This window comes from Myodes glareolus, chromosome 18 (genome assembly GCF_982192425.1).
Source record: "Myodes glareolus chromosome 18, mMyoGla1.1, whole genome shotgun sequence".
Lineage (NCBI taxonomy): Eukaryota > Metazoa > Chordata > Mammalia > Rodentia > Cricetidae > Myodes > Myodes glareolus.
Window position 1 is genome coordinate 41636933 of NC_142043.1, and position 12668 is coordinate 41649600.

General features: G+C 42.3%; 1 protein-coding gene across 2 annotated transcripts in view; it reads right to left on the minus strand.

The window, feature by feature from the left end:
* Tgfbrap1 (transforming growth factor beta receptor associated protein 1) overlaps nt 1-12668 on the minus strand; it is a 53569-nt gene that overhangs the window by 29304 nt on the left and 11597 nt on the right. The window lies entirely within an intron of this gene.

Genomic DNA, 12668 nt, shown 5'->3' on the forward strand with positions numbered 1-12668 from the left:
TTAGATGGAATAGAAGGCTGACAGAAGTGACAAGGACACCATCAGGCCTCTACCACATCAAGCTTCTCAGAGATGGAATAGGATCACTTTATGAGACATTAATTCCCGCTCTCTGACACATTCCAAGGAAGGTAGAGAGACCTCAGAAATTAGCTACTTCAGAGAAAGGGAGGAGTCCCATAACGTCTCTGATGCTTTTCCACTCAAAGATTCTAGGGCAGTGGTTCTCAACCTTTCTAACGCTGAGACTCTTTAATACAGTTCCTCATATTGTGGTGACCCCCAACCATACAGCTGTGTCCACTGCTACTTCACAACTGTAATTTTGCTGTTATGAATCATAATGCAAATATGTTTTGGAGATAGAAGGTTGTAATGGGCTCATAACCCACAGGTTGAGGGTGGCTGTTCCAGAGTGTCACAATTTTAAGTACCTCTCCCCCACTGGGGTGATGGCAGGTATTTTGTGCACCCCTCCCCCATAGGGGCTGTGGCAGGTGTTTTGCATCAGACTGTGACTCCCTTCCAGCCCACATGCCCAAGAGGGAGGCCTGTCTGTGAGAACAGACCGCTCTTAGCAACCACCTCCATCACTTCAAGTGAAGCTGGAATGTCTCTCCCTACGTCATCAGTTCAAACTTTATCTCCCTTGTAGTAGTACTGGGAGGAAAAATGGCTTTGAGATTGAGACTTGAGGATAAGGGCCCTAGGAAAGGGGTTAGTGCCCTTCAAGAGAGCAGAGAGCTGGGGTCCCTTCTACCGTGTGATGGCATGGCAAAGGTGCCTCTATGAAGAGAGACCCCAACCAGACACTGACTGACAATCCTTCCAGCTTAACATTCTCCATAGCTGTGAGCAATAGAGCAGCATCTCTTACAGACCACCCAGGCCACAGCACTGTGTTGTAACAGGACGAAGACTCCTCCAGGCTGGCCACCTTGTGAAAGGAATGTAAAGTAGCAGCCCCTACTTCACAAGGCTGAGGTGGAACAAACCTGCTTGGGTAGTGTTTACTATCAGGCACACAGCAGTCTGAAGCTGTTTATTTATTTCAGCATGAAGACTAAGTCTTTCCCTTCATGGTGGGCTCAACTGCTCTCAGCCCCCCTCCCCCAGTCTGTTGTATTTCCCAACCTGGGCTCCAAGAAAGGAAACACTACCACACTCCCAAGGTTGTGGCAATCTCACTGACCTCTACGGAAGGGCACAGGGAAACAAACAAGAACCAGCAGGGGTATGCTAGTGCACACCTGCCAACCAATGCGATCAGCGGGCCAGAGGTGAGCTACAAGTTCAAGGGCTGCTTAGTAGGACCCTGTCTCACAAGGAAAGGAAAAGCAAAGCAAGAGCGGAAGAGGGGAAGAAAGGAAGGGATGGAGGGAGGGAAGAAGAGAGGGAGGAAGGGAGGGAGGGAGAGAGGGAGGGAGGGAGAGAGGCACGCGCGAACCCACTTACTCCTGGCCCCCTGATGCGAGCCTGCAATCCCACCTACTAGGGACCATCACAGGTGAAGGCCTGTCTGTCTCTAGGCAACAGGACTTCTCAGAGTCCCTGGGACAGCTGGAAGAACAACCCATATAGACATCTGCAAGTAATTTCTGGGACATCCAACTTTCTCTCTCTTTTTAAAAACAGTACCATCTATTTGTCAAGACCAAATAGAATTACCAGAACCCACCTAGACAACTTTTCCATTTAAATGCTAATGAGTCAACCACAGATAATGAAATGTAGCCTTGGAGACAACTAAGCCAGTAAAAGTGGAAATAATACAAAAATACGTCTTCCTTCATTGGTTGATCAAGCAGGACTACCGTCTAAAATGGCAGAATAAAGAGATTCTGCCACTTAAAATATGAATTGTTTCTCACGCTTTTGGGAAAGAATAGAGAAATAAGCTTTGGGCACCACCTACAATCACACTCCTCTTATTTAACTTCGTAAAGCAGGTTGTATGTAATTCTAGTCTCCGTCTTCCCTCAGCATAGAGATAAACTATCCACATTTGCAGTGAAGAATGCCAAGCAAAGCCAAATACCTCCTGCTTAGTTGAGTGAAGGGGAACAGGGAAGGGGAAGGAGCGGGAACCATAAGGCGATTGTGTGTCTTATGAAAAAGCTATGATTCTATGACACTTCAAAACAAATGCAAATGCAGTAGTTTCATCATCTGCCAGCTCAAGTCTTGCTGATGGCAAATTTCCTACTAGAGGCCTTTAAAATTTAGAAAAGGGGGGGAGAGCTGGACAAGTGGCTCAGTGGTTAAGAGCATTTGCTGCTTTTCCAGGATACCTGAGTTCAATTCCCAGCGCCCCCATGATGGCTTACAGCTATCTACAGCTCCAGTCCCAGTGAAATCTGATGCCCTTACCAGTTCTTCCTAAGCATCAAGCATCGCATGGTACACAGACATACATGCAGGCAAATACTCATATACAAAGGAATACTAATATGACTTTAAATTGTAAGTCCACTCTTTTCTTTCCATGTTGCTGTCTGAGACAGGGTCTCTTGCGCTGTTTTTGAACCCCCCCCCCCAAGCACTGCAATTATTAGGCATGTTTCACCACACCTACTAAGAGCCTGCTCTTGTAGTTAAGCAATAAGGTATCAAAAGTGGCAAGTGAAAGATGAACACGTAACTCAAAAATCGTTTACTTTTTTTTTTTAAAAAAGTTTTCAAGATAGGGTTTCTCTGTGTCGCCCTGGCTGTCCTGGAACTCACTCTGTAAACCAGGCTGACCTCAAACTCACAGAGATCCACCTGCCTCTGCCTCCAGAGTGCTGCTGGGGTTCAAGGTGTGCGCCCCATCGCCCAGCTAAAAACGGTTTATTCTTATAAGCAGTAGCAGCATTTTTCCCATGATTAGTTCGAATGACATATTTGTAAGAATTATAAAAAGATAAACATTAGACCGCACATCTATGCTATTATCAAGTCCAACTTGCAGCAAGTTCCTCTTAGTGAGGAACTAAAGTAAAAAGTTCTAAGACAGCGCCTCACTTCCTGCGGGCCTCACAACCTCAGGAAGGACATCTGACTAAAATTACAAGGGGAATAATAGAGAAATTTGCCTAAAGGCCGAATATTTTGCTTTTCACATCACTCTCTTTCACTAGTCCTTCAAGAATTTCATACAATGTGTTCTCTACCCACTGACTTGACTTTGTGTCCTTATTTTTTATTTATTTGTTGACTGATTGGTTGATTTTTACCCATCAAGTCTAATTTGCACTGCCCATATATTCTGGGATGTGATGCCTTCCAGTGAACTGTGAACTACCTACCACTGTAGAAACTTCAATACACACACACATACACTCACGCACATACACACATGCACACATACACACACACTGAAACTACCCTATAAGGAGCAACAATGCTGCTACTAGACACCACAGGCTAACATATTAAATGAACAAACAAACAAACAAATAAATAAAAAGCTCAGTACCGGGAATGGGTTTCTACTTTTGGAGTTGTTGGCTGGTGAGATCTCACAGATTCCAAACATTACAGGCTTTTGCCAAGGCTCTTGGTTAGCCCAAGGGCAGAACAAGACAGTAAGACTATATTATGAAAGGCACCACATACTTGAGTCACAGAACATGAAGATACCTTGTGGTATTGACCTGGAAGCTTCATTCCACTGGCTGGCTTTCACAGTGCTGGGAAGTATTATACAAAGTAACAATCTTAATCATTGTTCTCTACCAATTTGAGATTATGCACTCTGTCCTTTGAAAGATGCTGCCACTAATGATTGTGAATGTGTCTTTGAAAATGCCAGTGTAGGACCATCAGGATGACTCACTGGCTAAAGATGCTTGTCAAGCCCGAGGGAGAAAATCAGCTCCCACAAGCTGTCCTCTGATCTCTACATGCATATGGTGACAGTATGTTTTTGTATGCAAAAATAAAACTTTTAAAAATATTAATTTATTTCTACTAATGAACACAAAAGCAGTATTGTTTAGTTAGCATCTGTAGGTGCTGCTGTAAGAACTGGCCTTTTTGGCTGTCTTCCTTTAGATTTTTAAGTTTCCTAAACCCAAGCTCCAGAATGGAGAGTTAGGTACCAGAGAATCTGATATTGCCCATGTGTTTCTAAAGATACCTGCTCTCGTGACTTGGAGACAATAGTTATGCAGGCTTCCCCGGGCCTTGCTGCTTCCTCTACAAAGCACACAGCCAAGGTCAGCAGCTCAGATATGAGGGAGTTTATGAGCTATGCAGAACACCAGCTATGCCCTGGCTTCATGGACACTGTGTTCCCCAAAGCAAACCCAGGATTCTTTATGCATAGTCTGTAAAACCTTTGAGAATCACATAGTACAAGTTCTGCATAATAAACTCTCTAGAGAATTAAAAAATAGGGGGTTCATATCCCCCTTTATGAAGCCAATATAAATATATAATCTCTGATAGTAAAGTCCAATAGTGTTTTTCTCAAAAGGGAAAATTAAGTCATTCTTACAAATAAACATGTCCCTTAGCAGCTGCAGCAACCAATCAATATACACTAAAATAAAAAATGTAGCTATGTTGGAATACTATTTTGGCAGCATGTTTACAGGAAAGTCCACAAAGATAAAATCTGTTGGTTTAATTTTCCACAGTTACAAACTAAGAAAGAAAAATGTCATTATTTTAGTAGTTGCATAAAATCTCAATTCAACATTCATTCATATCAAAAGCTTGCAGTATATTATCCTAATACCTAAAACACAGGAAACCTAATCCACAACAGGAAGATGTTTAAAAGATATATTTTATTTGTTAATTGTGTGTGTGTGTGTGCGCACACACACACATGCATAAGTACTCACAGAGGCCAAGGGGCATAGATTCCTCTCTGGAGCTGGAGCTACAGACACAGGTAATAGGAACAAAACTCAGGCCCTCTATAAGCATACTCTCTTAACCACTGAGCCATCTCTCTAGGCTTCAACAGCAAAACTTTACAACTATTTACTTTAAAAGAAGACAAAGATGTCTGTTAGTACCATCTGCAGTGGGATGAATGGAGTCCTACTAAAAATGCTAAAGGCCTAAACCGCAGGGCCTGTGAGCACCACCTTCTGCAACACAAGATCTTACAGATGACTGGATGAACACGAAATCTTCAGGTCAAGCCCTAACCCAATATGACTATGTTCTATAATAGAGGAATCAGACTGCAGACACACAGGGAGGAAAGATATTAATAAGGGAGGGGAAGAGCAGGATCTATAACCCAATGAATGCTGGTGGTACGAGAAGAGGAGTTCCACGGATTCTCCAGCTCTCAGAGAACTGGCAACGTCCACCCTTGATCTCAGACTTGGACCCTCCAGAGCTGTGACAGTACATTTCTATGCTTAAGGCACCTGGTTTGTTACAGCAGTCCTTGCAGGCCGATACACTGTGTCTATTCTAAGCTGCACTGGGAGTTTGTCAGGATAAGACTCAAAACCCAAGTCAACAAACAGTACATAAGAAGATATAAAAAAATCAAAGACATAAAACTACTAATGTCTACATACAGGTCTACAAAGATTCTCTTAGAATTAGTAAGAGTTTAGAAGTAGTTAATTAAAAATATTTATATCAAAGTAATCTGTATTTCTACACATAAATAACGATTAAAAACTTTAATCTTAAAATGTATTTGTTATAACACATGAAAGACTCACCTAACAAAGATGTACAAGATCTCTAAATAAGCTAGGTGGTGATGGTGCACATCTTTAATGCCAGCACTTGGGAGGCAGAGGCAGGTGGAGCCCAGTGAGTTCAAGGCCAACCTGGTCTAGGTGAGATCCAGGAGAGCCAGGCCTATGTTTTTCCCTGTCTTGGAAAAAAAAAATCTCTGAATAAAATCTTATTTTATCCCTTATGTATTCCTTATACCTTAAGGAAGGTCTAAATTATAAACTTAGCAGTTTTTTTCCCTGCAGAAACTGACAAACTAGTTTTAAGTTTTACATGGAAATCCAAGGACCCTGAATTGCCCAAACAATGTTGAAACTGAAGCACGAAATGACAGGACCTAGACTAAGAGAGCTGAGAAACTGCTATCAAACAACAGCATGGAACTAACATAAGGTTATCCCGTACTGCAGTGCCTGACTGCAGTCCTGTCTATTTGTATCTAAAAGCTAGAGGCTAGCTGGGCAACATATCTGCCTCAAAAAGGTAAAGTAAAGGAAGGAAGGGAGGCAAGAAAAACAAGCAGGTCAATCCCCGTACTGGGAGAAAAAAAAATGCAGCTTACACACCTGCCAAATCAAATGAGAAGATAGAAACTCCCACAAGCCAACAGTCAAAATAAGAAATGCTTACTTTTCCTCCCACGAGTAAAAAAAATCAAGAGGACTCTTTACAAAACAAGGTACGCCAATGACCAAAAAGAACATGAAAAGACTATCACCATTCTTAGATACCAGAAAAACTTGGGCTAAGTTGCATGAGCTGACTTCACCGCTAAGAGAACAGCTACCAGCAAGATGACTGACACTAAGTTGAGCACGGTGGCACACGCCTCCAACTCCATCCAGCACTGGGAAAGCAGAGAGGCAAGCAGATCCCTGGGTTTGAGGCCAGCCTGGTGTATAGAGCAAGTTCCTGTTGTGGAATAGTATTTTAAGGTATGTTACTTTGTTTATGCTGTGGAACCTTTGTTTAATGATGCAAAGATGTGTTGCATTCTTTTATGTTGCATTTATTTAACTCAGTGAAGCTGTGTTACCTTGCCTGTCTAAAACACCTGATTGGTCTAACAAAGAGCTGAGCGGCTGGGCTGGTAGGCAGAGAGAATAATTAGGAGAAATCTAAGAAGCAATCAGGATCAAAGTATGAAAGAAAGGAAGAGAGGGGACTCCAGGGGTCAGCCACCCAGGAACACAGTAAGTCACAGAGTAAGAAAGAAAGAAGCCCAGAGGCATGAAGTTGACAGGATAATTTAAGTTGAAGCTAGAAACAAGCCAGGCTAAGGCCGGGCATTCATAAGTTAAAAAAAAGTCTCTGTGTGTGATTATTTGGGAGCTGGGTGGAGGGTCCCCCAAAAGAGTCAAAGAGTAAGAGCAACCAGGCCAGTAAAGCCTGCGTATTGAGACTCTGACTTTAAAATAAATAAATAAAAAGAAAGAAAAAAATAGTTTGACTTATAAATGTTATAATAATATAAAAAAAAGCAGGACACAAGAGAAAGACACCATGCAACAGAGTTCACATGGAGGGGTTTTTTATTAGGGTAAAGGGGAGGGGGAAGATGGGCCTCTGGGGACAGGAGCATCAGAAGAGAAGAGAGGAGACAGGCAGAGAAGCAGAGAGAAAGAGTAGGAGAGGGATGGGAAGTGGGCAGGGCCCTTTTAAAAGGTGAAGTGCACAGGGTGTGTGCTCTTTGTGGCTGCAGCTGAGGGATGCAGCCTGTCGGAACCCCAAAGGCGGGGGCCAGTACAGATGCCCGAATGCCAACAATAAAGCCCTGGGATCAGAATCAAGTACTATCGAAACAAAAGAAAATAAACAAGAATGCAAAGATGAATGCCAAGTGTCAATGGGAACTTAGATCAAATGGAAATCTCAGGCTTTGATCAATACAGTTTAAGGTGGTATAATCTGTTTGAAGATTCTATTTGGTGATTTTTCTTTTTACCAAAGTAAAAGCATCATCTGGCTACCCCATCCATTTTACTTTGTTTATTGTTTTATTTTGTTTAGACAGGGCCTCAAATTCAGTACGTAACTGGGTGACCTTGAAAGCCCGACCTGCTTCTTCCAACTCTGGAGTGCAGAATGACTGACTGGCTGGACCTCCTTGCTTGGCCATTCTTTTACTTTTTCTTTCTTTTTCCTTCCTGCCCCCACTCCCCCAAGTCACGGTTTCTCTGCTTAGGCCTGGCTGTCCTGTATCTCACTCTTTGACCAGGCTGTCCTTGAACTCATAGATCCACCTGTCTCTGCCCCCACGAATGCTGGAATTAAAGGCGTGCACCATCACGGCCTGCCACTACATTCTTAATGTTTCTATATAATTACACAAGACACACACAGCAGATTTATTTTTCATAGTCTGAAAACTAAAAACAGCCGTGTTTTAGAATCATAAAGTAATGCATTTAAGTTAAGCACTTACTGACTGAGCTATCTTCTCAGCCCAGCCATTTGGGAAACATTCATATAGTAGAAAACTAGTTAGGAATAAACAGAAGAAAACAGCACGTGGACAAATGTCAAGGACACTGTATGAGGCGAATGAGATGGCTCAATAGGCAAAGACATTTACGACCAGACTTCAAGTCCTACATGGTGGAAGGAGAGACACAACTCCTGCAAGTGACCTTCTGACTCTCACACGTGTAAACACAAGATAAATAATAAGACTGCACATCCTATACACTTCCACTACATGAATATCAAAAGTAGACAGCACTGATGTGTGCTGATTTAACTCTTATTAATGCTTATTTTAGGAACAGAGTGACTAAATGGCCAGTGACAAAGGGAACTCTTTGGGGAACAGGAAGAGTCTACGTCTCGTTTAAGGTGTCTGCTGTGAAAGCATGGAGACGTGCTGTCTCAGTAACTGTTCTACTACAATGACCAAGGCGACTCACAGAAGAGTTTATTCAAGGCTTATAGTTTTAGAGAGTTAGAGTCCCAGATTGTTATGGCGAGGAGCAAAGCATGAAAGAGGGAGGGAAGGAGAGAGGGGGAGGATGAGGGAGGGCAGGAAGGAAAAGGAGAGAGCACGCGCAAGAGCACTAACTGGGAAGGCATGGGCTTTTAAAATCCCAAATCCCACCTTCAGTTACACCTCTTAATCCATCCCAAACAGTTCCATCAACTAGGGACCAAACCTTCAAATATGAGCTTGTGGAAGCCATTCTCATCCAAACTACTACACTTGTCAAACTTAATTAACCTGTATGGCATGTGTATCTCCCCAGGCACACCTGTAATCCTAGACGATACACGAGGATGCTGGAGGACTGCAGGACAGGGAGTTCAAGGCCAGCCTAATCGGCACAGGGAGACTGCCTGAAATTATAATAAGGAGCTCATATATTTGACCAGAGGTATCTGGATGTCATGGGGAACCAGCAAATCACCAGCACAGACTTTTCCCTGAAAAGGTAAGACGCTACAATGAGCACAAAGCTTCAGGTGACCACTGTAAGAGATTTTAATTTATATCCATGAATTTAACAAGCACATGGTAACTGCATATGAATCTAAGAACAGGACACAATGACAACTCCACTGCCTGTGGAAGATTCCAAACTGCTAAAACTGTTCTAGCATTTTCTGTGAAGCTCTTGACACAGCTGAGTAAGCTGATGATTCCCCACATGGAATTTATTTTATGTTCACAAAGGTGAGAACAAGGAAGGAACATCGATCGTGTCTGAGATGAGGGAACTGGAAACGCCCCAGCTTTCCTCCACAGGACAGAGGACTGCACAAGGCAATAAGAAAATGACTTACAGCTATGTACAGGGCTGAATCCATTCATGGGGAATCTCATGAGAAGAAATAAATTCATAGGTAATGAGCCTGGAAATGGGCAGATGACATATTTCTAAAACAACAGAATGTTTAGTTTCCTAAATTGAATGTTGCTGTTATTATTTACTGCATCTTTACAGATTATAAATTTTTTCTACATGTTATTAAACAATTTTAAATTTTTATTAGTATATATCAATTATATAATGAATTTCGTAGTGGTGTATTATTTGTTTTAATAAATAAAGCTTGCCTGAGGGTTAGTGCAAAGCAGCCACACTAGTCAGCCATACAGGCCAGGCAGTGGTTGCACACACCTTTAATACCAGCAGCCACACTACTTAGCTATAGAGGCTGGGTGGTGGTGGTGCACATATTTAATCTCAGCACTAAAGAGGGATATAAGATGGGAGGAGACAGGGCTCATGCTCAGTCTCATTATGAGGATTCGTGGAGGCAGGATCACTATTTTGGACTGAGGTCGAGGTAAGAGCCTGTGGCTGGTTGCTTTGCTTTTCTGATCTTCAGGTTGAACCCCAGTATCTGTCTCTGGGTTTTTATTACTCATGCCACAGGTTTCATTATCACATTTTGTTTTGTCTTTTTAAAAATCTTTATGTGTACCTGTGGGAATGGGAACTTAGATGTGTATGTTCATGTATGAGTGCAGGTATGTTCATGCCAAGACATGCATGTGGAGATGAGAGGACAACCTCAGATGTTGGTCTTTACCTTCCATTTTGAAGGCACCTCTTTAGCTAACCTATGAATGATGTGCGATTCCCCTCTATATGCTGTGAATATGTTTTATTATCATTGGTTAATAAAGAAGCTGTTTTGGCCTATGGCAAGGCAGACTAGAGCTAGACAGGAAAACTAAACTGAATGCAGGGAGGAAAGCAGACAGAGTCAGGTAAAAGCCATGTAGCTGCCGAAGGAGAAAGACACCAGAACCTTACAGGGGGCCACAGACTCATAGTGATTAAATAGATTAATAGAAATGGGTTAATTTAAGATATAAGAGCTATCTAGAAATATGCCTGTGCCATTGACTAAACAGTGTTATAATTAATAAAGTTTTTGTGTGATTATTTGGGTCTGGGCGGTCAGGAAGCAAAAGTGCAGCCTCCACTTACATATGAACTCCCAGGAATTCTCCTGTCTATGGCATCCATGTGGCCATAGGTGTACTGACATTACAGACACATATTACCATGCCTGGCTTTATATGGATTCTGCAGTCTTGAACTCAGATACTCATGTTTGTGTGGCAAGTGCTTTGACCCACTGAGTCATCTCCCCGTCCTCATTATGACATTTCCATACATGAATATAATGTATTTTGACTGGTGCAATAGTGGCATGACTGATGTAGGGTAACCACACAGTTTCTTATTAGCTTTACACATTAATTTTTACGATACATGTTTACCTACAAATTATTTGCTTTCCCAAACTAGTTTAATGATAAGACTATAAAAAGTATCCATTCAGCAAACTCACTAGAATTTACAATTTGCATAGTTTTCATTTAGAATTTCATTTCATGGAAGCATATATTTATCCCATATGTAAGTGATCTACTCACAATTTCTGAGTTCATCTAAATCCAGTACTTAGTTTATATCAAATCCATATTTAAGGGCCTTTTCTCAAATATCACAGATATTTGAAATCTTCATAATAATTAACCATAAATGCCTCTTATATTAGAAGATAAAGGGCAAGGCGAGCATGTGGGAGACTGCTCAATGAGACAGATGCCGTACACTAGGTGAGTCTGCCCCGTCTGCAGCAGCAGGTTACACGAGGCCACCCACTACCTCTTGTGTTGTTGGCTGCAGGACGCCTAGGGAGGTGGCTCAGCAAATAAGAGCACCTGCCACTAAGTTGGATGACCTGAGTTTAATCCTGGAACCCACATTGTGGTGGAAGAAAAGAACCTATTCCTGCAAGCTCTTCTCCAACCTGCAAACATGCATGTATCCTCATGCACACAAAAAGTCCACGTAAAAACAAACAAAATGAAAAGCCACAGCACAAGAACAAATGAAATAAAGGCAGCTGTAAGATCAGTTATCTAAAAGCAGAAAGACGTTTGCAGATACATCACAGTATCTTAATTTATGTACACATAAAATTAGACCAACTCCTGCTCTGGACAGAAAATATATATATATATATATATTGCAAGAGACTGTGACAAAGTGGCATTTACTGAGACGGGCGTTTTAGCAGAGTAACATTTCTAGCTGTACCACAGAACACAGACATTGAGAAGAAGGCTACCTTTAAGACAGGCCTGGTGTCCTGAGCAGCTGGTAGAACAAACAAAAAACCCAAACACTCAATATTCAATATTCTGGAGTTACCTAACACTTTTAAATGAGATACATTCTGGAGAGCCCCTGGGAAGCTATATGTGTACCAGAGCATCACTGTCAGTACTGTCAGTACTGGGCATAAGGCGGAGATCCCCAAACTCAAGGGATGAGTACTACAGCCTTATAGCTGAAGGTGCCTCCTACAACAAGCTGAAGATTAATTCATCTACATTTTTGAAAAGACATCCTGCCTAAAATTAGCTCTGATATTTCCTCCTCATAACAAGGTCAATTTTTGCTCTTTTCATTTTTAGTTTATGAAGTTACACTAAAGTGAACAGGAGCCAAATGCTCATTCTGACATTTGGACCACAGTTCAGTCAGGTGGAAAGGTGGGCAGCAAGGTGGACCCTGTGCCCAGAACACGAGGTCATTCAGTCTTTAAAACGCTTTACAAGGAAACGGGCACAGCAAACAATGCTTCTGTAGGGAAGCCTTTTGGAGGAGACAAAGGCAAGGCTTTCCTAAGAGAGAGGGAGAGAAAAATGAGTGAGGGTAGCGTGAGGAAGGAGAAGGGAGAGGGGAGAAAAGGGGGAAAGAGAGAGACAAGGACAGGGTGACTCTGGGAGACTGAGACTCCTTTTTTTGAAGGAAAGGAATTGGTCTGACGTGCATGCCCACAGCCACTAAGTAGGAAGCAGAGCATGTCAGCTGTCCATGAGAAGGCTCCCTTTACATACCTGGGGCTTGTGTGGTGGTTTAGGATCTGCACTGAATGACTTTGGCAGGTGACCTCTCCACTAGAGCGTCCTAGCTTAGCGCCCACCTGACAATACCTGGGAGTTAAAA